The 6566-nt window shown below is 30.5% G+C and overlaps 1 protein-coding gene across 2 annotated transcripts in view; it reads left to right on the top strand.

Moving 5' to 3' along the window:
* The window catches only part of LOC108686921 (Krueppel homolog 1-like), a 53788-nt gene that overhangs the window by 40363 nt on the left and 6859 nt on the right, over positions 1–6566 (top strand). Inside the window, exon 1 of one of the 2 annotated variants that reach the window (XM_018192446.1) lies at positions 1971–2261. The exons of the other annotated variant lie outside the window; for it this stretch is intronic. The gene's annotated coding sequence lies outside the window, so the exon portion shown is untranslated. Of the gene's footprint in view, positions 1–1970; positions 2262–6566 lie in introns of those variants that run through there. 2 annotated transcript variants of the gene reach the window in all.

Raw genomic sequence — 6566 nt, forward strand, 5'->3', positions numbered from 1 at the left:
TAAGTATATGTGTTACGAAATATGTGAAACAATATAGCTTGAAATGTTTCCCTCTTTATAGAACTACATAATATAGATAAAGGGAAAAAATTGAAGATGTATTCTCGTTAATATTTTGTCAAAAAGTTGAAGGGAAGATCAATATTAGGAGAGTTCCTCATGATTATAGGATTTGATAAAGTTATAAGGCTGTGGGAAGTTAAGCGACATTGGTCTAGTTTCCTCAATTCGCCAAAGTCCTCAATTCACTTTGTACATTGTATTGTTTCCATTGAAAGTAAAATTCCACCTTGTGAATCAAAGCAAAAAAAAAATGAGCGTAGTCAAATACATTTCTATCGACTTAAATTTTGGTTCTATCGTATTAAGTGCGAATTAATGCTTTTGTGGGAAAATTGAATCACTGACAAACAGGAATTAGATTCACAAGTGCGAGCACGGACGCATATATGTGATAGTAGATTCATGGTTGTGTGAAAAGTTCGTAGGTCACTGCATCCTTTGCACCCTTTACATAGCTTTCCTTTCTTTTTCCGCTACCTTTTGTCTCTTTCGCTATCTTTTTTCAATTTCACGTATTCTTTTCGTCCTTTCCATTTTTTCTATTTCTTTTTCGCTTTTCGAGCAATGGCGTACGTGAAGGTATTTTTATAGACAGTATCATACGGAGTATCTCCCATTAATTTTAAATGCTTTTATGTAGCATTTTATATATTGAAGATTATCTACCTGTTAAATTTTTGTTAGATATTGAGAAAATTTTTTCTGATGTATTCTTAATTGAATAGAGCTTTTTCTGAAGGATTAAACTAAACTCATTTTTTATGGAAAATTTTAAATCTTTATGTTTAAAAAAAATCATCATTTGTCATATAATTTATAAAGAAATGGCATGTTTTTTTCGCATATTTTATTCGAAATTCTAAATTTTTGTTAGTTACATTCGAATGATATTTGAATACATAGTTTATATATCTAATATCGTTTTTTATGATCAATATTAGTCTTCATGTGCTAAATTGAGAGATTATTTTCATACAAGACAGAAGCCGTTTATAACAATAATATGCGTTAATTAATTAGTGAGAGTAAGAAGTTTTATCACTTAAACTTATAAAGCCACCATCATAGTCTGCATACGACTTATTAATAAGAATCATTGCCTTATTTGATATAAATGGCGACTAGGTTTTACTACCTGCAGCAAGTACGTTACTGATTAGAAAACAACAATAGCATGATGATAAGGTGCGATAATAACAAATTCTTTCTATTATATAACATTATGATACATCAATATCTGTCATATGATATTTCTTTGTTAGTTCAAATTGATAACAATATATCCTCAATTAAGATATATCCTCAATAGATATATCCTCAATTAAGGATTGTAGAGGACATCATATTATAAAGATATTTCGAATAATTAATTAATTACTATGGTATTAAGAGAGTCAATTACACACTTGCATACTAAAACTAAAAGAAAAATTTTATGGTTAATGTTACAAACATTAAATTTGAAAAAGATAATCAACCTCGATAGGACGCGTCAAGACTTATGAAGAAGTAGCGAATGCTGATTTCGCCTATGCATTCTCCTGTGACTGTCGTCCGTCGTGCTTCTCTCCCTTTGCCCCTTGCTAAGCGCGTTATCGTGGCAAATTGCACGCGCGAGTCAGGTTGCGCCGACCACGCCGACAACCTCCACGTGCTGCCGAGCAACACTCAGCCGCCCCAAATTGTAGGTCGCCGCCGTCGGTTCGCGAAGAACGGAAGGCGGTGGCGAAGCGGGGATAGGTGGTGCGGATGAGACGAGTAAGCGATAGTGCGACGACGGTCGAGGGGAGGATTGGAATGGTTGATGCGAAGAGGAGAGGTGGGGAACGGATTGCGCGCTCGTGCGTATGCGCCTTGCCTGTGATCGGTGCGGCCGAGGAGGTAAACATTGTACAGTACGATTGGCCGGTCCCGAGGCGGCGGGTCTTTTGCTTTTTCGTCTTGACCCATCTCTTATGGGAAGAAGAGGAAAGGAGCGACTTCTTTTCTTTCTTTCCGAGTTTATGCGATCTCTCGTGCGAGTTTCTCCATTTCTTCTTTGAAGATCATTGGATCCAAATCAGAATTTTACGAATCACTCGCCATTATCGTTGCCACAAACCTTCCTCTGGATATCGCCGAAACGAAAGATAATAACCAGTGTTCAGATTTTGGATTACACTAGGATGTAACGTGACAGATTACACTCTAGGTTGCAGGTGGGTGCTACTCTTCCATTTGGATACTTAGCCTGTTTTTTCTTTTATTTATCTCTTTTATTTATCTACTTTCTTTATTACTTATTTAAAAATGCAAGTTCTATTAGCGAAAACTAATGTTTTTGGACTTTTTAGATTATTTCCTTGTGTTCTCGAATCCGCGTATTTATTTTTCACGTAACTTTATGAGTTCTCGCGACTAATGTTTTTTTATTTTTAAATCCTTATCTGTAGATATTTAAACTTGCCACTTTTGAGCTTCTAGATTTTTTAAGTGTTATAAGAAAATAGGTAAAGGTGTTTTTCATGACATCCTATACAGTATAAAATATTCATGCGAATCGGTGTTTGAAATATTTTAATAAAATATTTTAGAAATATTTTATAAAAAATTGTAAATCATTTTAAAATATTGCATTAAAATATTTGCATAAATATTGTAAAAATATTATAAGAAAAAGAATATTTCAAAAATTCTGATTTCCTTCGGACATAGTTATATTTCAAAATTTTATAAAAAATTTTTGAAATGTTTCAAAATTGTAATGAAATATATTAGAAATTTCTAAAATATTTCATGCTATGAAATCGTATTTAAAATAAAAAAATTATCATTTTCATTTTGAATACTAAGCGTAGAAAACAAGAAGCATAAGGAGGAACTGTCATTAATTGTCCAAACTAGAGAATCGCGCGTCTTCAGTTGCTGATAGATCTTGTTTCGTTTTCTTTTTTGCATGCAAAAATCGATAACGGACATATTTTTTTTACTGAAATACATAGTTATCAATATGAATATATCATTTCTTTAAAATTCTAATTTATCTCAAACTAATCTAATCTAATTTAACAAAATCTAATTTATGTCAAACATTTATCAAACTATTAAAAGTTTTTTATTCTTAAAATATTCTTAGAATAAGTATAATATTAAACTAAACTCATTCTTAATAAAATCATTTTTTTATATGCATATATGATATATGTGTAAATAGATTATTTGTATAATAATCTTTATTTTTATTATATTTTTATTATTTATTACTTTTATAATCGTGTGTATAATATCCAATTGCTAATTATTAATTCGCTGGCATCATATTAATTTGATTTTAAATTTTTTAATATTTTTTATGGTTTATATTATAATAATTAAAATGTATTATTGCGAAAATCTGCAAAATTAGTGGAAATTAAAATGTATTAAATAAAATTCAAATGAAAAATAAGAAAATAAAATTAATAGTAAATACTGATAATAAATTAATAATAAATTAAAATTCGCAGTGAACTCGTTAAATTTCTCCAAATAAATATAGTGTTAATTAATCGAAAAATTACACTTAATTAGCCTTACATAGTTAAAACAATTTGTATAAAATACAATTAGAAATTACCACGAGAATATTCGAATCACGAAGAGGAAGAGTAGCACAGTTTCATAAAATTCGGCACGAAAATGTCTTCCAGACGTGAGTAGCGAGATGACGGTTTGACTGTAGGATGAAATTTCCCCTTAGTATGGGGGATGTTTCCATGGATCAATACAATTTTTGCGTATCCCTTTCATGTGTTGTGATATTCGTCATATGATCAGCCGATCAGTACGAGCTCCATCAAGAAAATAAACGGCTATAGAAAAGGATATAGGAAGGGAATACGAGAATGATGACAGAGATGAGAGAGAGAATAGGAGAAAAAGAAGGAAAAACGAAAGAAAGAGCGCATCATACGCGATTATCGCCGGACGTGTGCCGCTACGTGCTCTTCTTATGATGTAACTCTCAACGTCCTTACTTACTACGCGTCGAGTTGGACGAGGTCGGTGATCGCTATAAAAAAATGCGACTCGTACACGTGGAGGCGGCCGCGCGGGTTTCGGTACGGTATGCGAAGACGAGTAGAGACGGTAGCAATGGCAATACCGATGGGGGGTAAGCGGGCTGCGCGCGATACGCTTGCAACGTGGCCGCCGACCACGCCCGCGGCCTCCTTGGCCATTGTCGGATGATAGCATCATGCGCATGCAGGTGCTTATGTTAGCGCTGTGCATGCAATTCGAGGATTTGTTTATAATTCAGAAAATAAGAATATTCTAAGAGAATTCTCTTTTTCCGCTCTTTTGTTCACGAATATTATATACTTTTATTTGAAATATTCAAATAAACTTGCAAAAGACTTTATACCTGCTGTTGCAGTATTTTGGATCCATTTCCTAGTGTAGATAAAAATTTCACGAATAAACGGCAAAACCAAAACTTATAAACTTTTGGAGAAATATTAAAACAGTGAACATATAAACATAGTTCCAGTATAATATACAGGATATCCGGTAAGTTTCGACAAAACGCTCGTGTATAGATAAAACTTTAATACCGTATTTTCTCATATTGATAAAAATAGTTGCCAATAAAAAAAAATGCGGTACTAAAAAGTTAATGATAAAAAATTCTGAAAAAATTCTGAATTTTATGAGAAAAAAGTAAACAATTTTTGTCTCTCGCTATTTTTCTGTAAAGTATTTGAATACAAAATTGAAAATCAATATTCAGCGATTTGTAGTAATTAATATCTTGTTAACTGTTGCAAAAATTGCAAAATGATAAAGAACTTTTCGAGTCAGTTTAGTCCGTTCTATCTATACGAGCATTTTGTCAAAACTTACCGGACATCCTATATATAATCGGATTCGCAATTTTATTACGTTTTATTTAGAGATGAAAAAACAGATAGGATAAAACAGAGAATATGGAATAGCATTTTTTAAATTAACGTTGCTTTGATATAAATGCATATGGAGACTTTAAATTTACAGAACTCTTGAGGAATACATTAGTTACAAAATCCAATAAATGAAAGTCGCCTTTCAAAATTTAAATTTAACGTCAATATTAACAAAAAAGTAAAAAATGTGAAAATGGAGGAGGGGGGAGTCTAAAAAATGGGATGTAATATGAAATATCGATAATAATATCGAAATTTAGATAATAGTAGAGGAAAGGCACTTATTATTAGATACTGTGTTTGGGTCAGAAATATATGGGCGGAATTAAAAAATAATAGGTCATTGAAAGGAATTTAATAAGCTTTAAGATAATGTTATGTAAAATTTAATTCAAATTCTATTTTTTTTAATTAAAGAAATGTAAAAAGTGAGCAAATTGCAAAATAAAAAAATTATGCTCTTAATATGAGATGAAAAATTGATAATAAAACGCAAAGTACATCAATATTGCAATTAAAAAACTTTATTTAATATTTCTAAAATACAAACAGACACAGCCAGCATAAAATAAGCATGTGATGCATTATATCTAGTACTCGTCTTCAATAGTTAGAACCAAGCATCATAGAAATGAGCACTCGATGTTCATTCCGAGTGTCTTTTATTATTGTATAATAACATTTATACTTTAGTAACGATTTCACTGACATAGGAACATAGGTTAAATTATTTCATATTAAAAATATCTTTATCCTATATTACGATTTCCACGCATTATGGTTTTACGATCATCAAATCTAACTTCTATAATTAAGCAATTCAACATATTCCGTATTTTTCTATTAGTATAATCTTACTCTATCTTACTCTATCATTACATGAAGAATTTATTGCCAAATATTTATTTATTAAATAATAAACAAGGTTTAAATGCTCATTTATAAAATTTGAAAATATCAAAATTCTAAAATCTTTTTTTAAAACAACTGCACACTAAATATAGTTAATTTATAAGAAAAAAATATAGTTAATTTTAATTAATATTTAATTGAATCCTGCCAACTAAATATTAATTAAAGATATATTTATTTGATGATTAATGAATTTTCCATTAAATAATTTTTAGTCCAAGAGCAATAAATGATGGAACCAGTAGATAACGTTTATTAGTTTAGCGGAAACATTTCTATCTCATATTAGGTACCTATCTCATAATAAGGGAGCTTTTCTCTAATAAATAATATAGACCTGCAACCGAATTACACATTTCGATTGATTTTGCTTATTTATATTTTGCTTATATTATATATAAGATATTTTTATTTTGCTTATCGTCATCCCCTTTTTGTTTCATAGCATTCATACCATGCGCGGAAATATGAAACGTTCGAATTTAGGGATGATATTAACTATAATTCATAGAGGGCATTACGGCTTTAGGACTTTGAAATATATTGCCTCATTCATTGTTTATAAACAACATTCACTGTTTATAAATTTTTATAATTATAATTATAATTACAATTATTTACAAGGTTGGCAAATAATTGGCATGTTACTATTATAACGCCGTTTTTTGT

This window comes from Atta colombica, unplaced genomic scaffold (genome assembly GCF_001594045.1).
Source record: "Atta colombica isolate Treedump-2 unplaced genomic scaffold, Acol1.0 scaffold101, whole genome shotgun sequence".
In the NCBI taxonomy this organism is placed as follows: Eukaryota; Metazoa; Arthropoda; class Insecta; order Hymenoptera; family Formicidae; genus Atta; species Atta colombica.